The following is a 4,799-nucleotide window of genomic DNA, read 5'->3' as shown; positions in this document are numbered from 1 at the left end:
TGGGGTCAGAGAACATCCTCAGACAAACAGACAGAGTCAAGGAGCCCAGAGCTGTACAGGAAAGAACTGATAAGTTCCTTGCCCTCATGTGGCTCCTAATCTAATGGGGGTGGTCGTGGGGAGAATGGAGTGGAGAAAAAAACAAACCAGCAGAAACATAGAATGAGAGTAATTATAAAGATATGTAAATACTCATTGGAACGTAAATAATTGATAACAGTTTGAGGGTGTTTCTGGAAGGCTACCTGGAAGAAGAGGCTCAAAGCAGCACTTGCAAGCTACATGGTGGCACATGTAGAAAGTGCTAATACTTGAATGGCACACCAGGGTAAACTGAAGGGGATTTGAAAGCATCTAGATAGAGTTTGATGGGGAGAAAAGTCAGGCAAAGGAAGCACCTCTGTCAGACTCGGCTCCACGGCAGGACTCAGGAAAAGCTACCACTAGGTAGACACTTCTGTCACCATGGGTAAAGGAGACCCCAACAAGCCAAGGGGCAAGATGTCCTCATATGCCTTCTTTGTGCAAACCTGCGGGGAAAAGCACAAGAAGAAACACCCAGACCGCTTTGTCAGTTTTGCCGAATTCTCCAAGAAATGCTCAGAGATGGAAGACCATGTCTGCAAAGGAAAAGCCAACGTTTGAAGATATGGCAAAAAGTGACAAAGTTCACTATGGCAGGGAGATTAAAAAATTATGTTCCTCCCAAAAGTGATAAGAAAGGGGGGGACAGAGCCCAATGCTCCTAAAAGGCCTCCACCCTCCCTCTTCCTGTTTTGCTTTGAACATCGCCCACTGGGGATACTGCCAAAAAAACTGGGTGAAATGTGGTCTGGACAGTCAGCCAGAGATAAGTAGCCGTATGAACAGAAGCAGCTAAGCTAAAGGAGAAATAAGAAAAGGATGTGGCCACATACAGCGCCAAGGGCGAAAGAGAGGTGGGAAGAACCCTGGCAGGCCAGCAGGCTCAGAGAAGAAGGGAGCAGAGGATGAGAAGGAGGAGGAAGACGAGGAGGAGGAGGAAGAGGAGGAAGAGGAAGAGGAGGAGGAAGAGAAGGAGGAGGAGGAAGAGGAGGAGGAAGAGGAGGAGGAGGAGGGAGAGGAAGAGGAAGAGGAGGAGGAGGAAGAGGAAGAGGAGGAGGGAGAGGAAGAGGAGGAGGAAGAGGAGGAGGAGGAGAAAGAGAAGGAGGAGGAGGAGGGAGAGGAAGAAGAAGAATAATGGCTCCCCTGCAATGATGTGTGTGGAGTGTGTGTGTTCAGACGATTGTTCTGCTAAGAACGTAAATTCAAGTGCAGCTCAATATTAGCTCCAGTATAAAAACTATACAGATTTGCCCGGCCAGGCGTAGCTCAGTGGTTGAGCATCGACCTAGGATCCCAGAGCTCGCGGTTCGATTCCCGGTCAGGGCACATGCCCGGGTTGCGGGCTCAATCCCCAGTCGGGGGTGTGCAGGATGCAGCCGATCAGTGACTCTCATCACTGATGTTTCTATCTCTCTCTCTCCCTATCCCTTCCTCTCTCTGAAATCAATAAAGATATACTAAAAAAAAAAAAAAAAAACTATACAGATTTTTGTGTAGCTGATAAGATTCTTAGTAGAGAAAATACTGTTTTAAAAATGCAAGTTGTAGGTTTTTGAAGGGCTACTACATAAGGTTAGATTTTAAGGCTTCTGATGTTAAATGTTTCATATATCTAATGGCTTCCTTAATTTCTTGACTTGCGTATGGTAACACAGCAAACTCATAGGAATTAGTATCAATAGTAAATTTGGGGGTTTTTAGAATGTTGCACTTTGGGTTTTTTAATTTTGTAATATTACAAATAAAATTACATATGTTAAAATTTTTATTGCACCCTTTTACTATATAATTACAAGGAAAATAAAATGCACAGTAATAGAAGTTTTTTTGTTTGTTTATCTGTTTTGTTGGGGTTTTTAAAATATGTCTTTATTGATTTCAGAGAGAGGAAGAAAGAGGGAGAGAGAGAGTTGAAACGTCAATGATGAGAGTCATTGATCGGCTGCCTCCTGCACACCCCCCACTGCGGATCAAGCCCACAACTGGGGCGTGTGCCCTGACCGGGAATTGAACCACTATCTCCTGGATCCTAGGTTGATACTCTTCTGCTGAGCCACACCAGCCGGGAATATAGAAGTTTTTAAATACTGGTTTCACATAAAACTTCCAAATAAAATGTCATACTTATTAGAAACTTGAGCTTGCTTCTGAGAATATAATTATTATATTAAATTTGAGCTTGAAAAATGGCTAAATACCTCCTGATCAAGATCTTTAAGTACTGATTTCTTAAAATAATTGATGGCCATCATCCAAGAAAAGCACTCACAGAAGTGAGTGAAAAAAATGGAAAACCTTTTTCCACTCAAAATTATTCAACCATTGAAATTACATGTAAATATATGTTTACATTAACTCTTCTTTCATTGACAAATGGTAATGTCGAAAATTCTTGCAATTACGCAAAAGGATTTCATATCCAATCATACATTTTCTTTTTTCTTTTTCTTTTTTTTAGCTTACACAACAGAATTCTATTTTTTCACAGTTCTGGAAGCTAAAACTCCGAGATCCAGGTGTCAACAGGGTTGGTTCCTTCTGAGAGCTGTGAAGGCCTCTCTCCTTGATTTGTAAATGGCCATCTTATCCTTGTGTGTCTTTTTTTTTATTGACTGATTAATTACAGTTGGCATATAATATCATATTAGTTTTGAGTGCACAGCATAGTGATTTGACATTTATATACCTTACAAAGTGATCACTCTAATAAGTCTAGTACACACCTGACACCATACATAGTTATTACAATATTATTGACTATATTCCCTATGCTGTACTTTACAACTGTGCCTGCTTCCAATCACACTTTTTCATGTCCAGTGTATCGATACAGTACTATTGGAGCTCTAATGTGCATACAGCCACCAGGCAGCCAGTTCATAGACCACAACAGGGTTCATTAGCAGGTAATAGACACAAGTATTGGATATATATGAAGATGAAGATTCAGGACCCCCATGGAGAGTTTAGGAGATCCCCAGGACTCCTCGCCCTCCAATCGCTGAAGGCCACACTCTGGGCTGTGCACTATTTCCTTGTCACATGAGCCCAAACTTCTCCACATCTCCCCGGGCCCCTCGTCCACAGTGGGCAGCAAGACACTTGGGAGCTGGCTGCTGGAGTAGACATCAGGGCTGCAGAGTGCCGCGTAAGCTGCAACCTATGGGAGCTCATTGGTCTCACCAGCTGCAGGAACCTCAGGGTACATCACCCACCCCTCTCTTTTGGGGCTTCCCACTGAGTAGCCCCAGGCAAAGCTATTTATGGCCAGATTCCTGGGAGCTCTGGAAGATCTGTCCATTCCACCCCACAATGCAGAAACCAAGGGCAAAGAGGATCACACTATTACGGACACTTCCGATCCATATGGCCCTCTAGTGTGTCATATGTGCCCTTTGGGAAGCTCAAGTTTAATACATTCATTCAGAAAATACCATGCCAAGCTGTGTGCCAGGAATTTGCTGCAAAGGAGAATAAAACAAAATCATGAAGGAGACCAAAAATTAACAGGCAATTGCAATTTATATGAGACATGTACAAACAATAACAGCAAGATAGGATGGTGAAGAGCATAAAGAAGAAGTACCAAATCCAGCCTGAGAAGGACTGAGAAGGCTCCAAGGAGGAGGAGATATCTTAACTGAAGTCTGCATAACAAGAAGTTTATTCAGAAGAAGTAAGAAAGGGAATAGAATGTGCAAAGGTCCTGAGGTGAGCAAGAGTGCTGCTCACTCCAAGAACTGCAAGACTCTCATTAAATCGAGTATACTCGGCAATGGGAAAGTGACAAGAGAGGAGGGAGATATGCAGTGTCCAAAACTGTTGTGGTTTGAAGAGGCCTAATTAACCATACATCTCTCACTTTGGGTTCTCTACCAACTAGGAAAAATACACTGGAGTTAGGGAGCAAAAGATCAGCTTTACTACTAGCCAAGCTGAATTGGAGGATATGGCTTGAACCCAAGGTCAAAATGAGCTCCCTACTCTCTACATTTACCACACACACACACACACACACACCCGGCCCAGTTACCAGCACAGAATCTATACAAATGACAGGTCACTCCAATCAGGCCTGACCCAAAGCCCACCGCCTGAAGGATGAAAGAGCATGTGCAGCCTAAGACAGCCCTACCTGAGAAAGAAAGCCAAAGAGGGCTTACTCCATGCATGCACAAAAATGCTTTCTACAGTATCATAAGAAGCGAGTGATACACCTGAAACTAATACAAAATAATGTTGAATGTAAACTGTAATTGAAAAATAAAATTTTTTTAAAAAGTGAATGAGGGGCTAGAGAGAAAGATGGGAAGTATTTCTGCCTTTGCTCCCTCTGGAAGTGGAATTTTAATAATCCTTTCATCTTGTGGTAAACTTTAGAGCAGGGTGATAGGTTTGTTTCCATCTCCACCCAGTACAGATTGTGAAGGATGTTGTGGTCACTTGAGAATTCAGGGACTCATCCTGAGTGACAAGACCGGATTTGAGTTTTTAGAAGATCATTCTAGCTGTGGTATGAGGAATAGATAATAGTGGTAGAAGAAGAAAAAAAGACATAGAGACTACTAACCAGTTTATCAGTCAGGGTGTCTAGTTGCAAACAACAGATTCCACTCTGATCATCCTAAGCAGAGAAGAATTCTTCAAAGAAGATTTAGCAGAGGGGCAGAGGGGCAGAGGGGCAGAAGGCCAGAGTCCTCAGCTATGCAACCTGG

At 42.9% G+C, this 4,799-nt stretch overlaps 1 pseudogene across 1 annotated transcript; it reads left to right on the top strand.

The window, feature by feature from the left end:
- Positions 1 to 465: 465 nt before the first annotated feature.
- On the top strand, positions 466 to 896 carry LOC308552094 (high mobility group protein B2 pseudogene; annotated as a pseudogene). Its single transcript has one exon. The product of its transcript is annotated as a high mobility group protein B2 pseudogene (transcript).
- The last annotated feature ends 3,903 nt before the right edge of the window (positions 897 to 4,799 follow it).

The sequence above is a fragment of the Miniopterus schreibersii genome, assembly GCF_964146895.1.
Source record: "Miniopterus schreibersii genome assembly, contig: HAP1_SCAFFOLD_201, whole genome shotgun sequence".
NCBI lineage: Eukaryota > Metazoa > Chordata > Mammalia > Chiroptera > Miniopteridae > Miniopterus > Miniopterus schreibersii.
The sequence above is the reverse complement of the archived record's forward strand: the minus strand, read 5'-3'. Positions and strand labels throughout refer to the sequence as shown.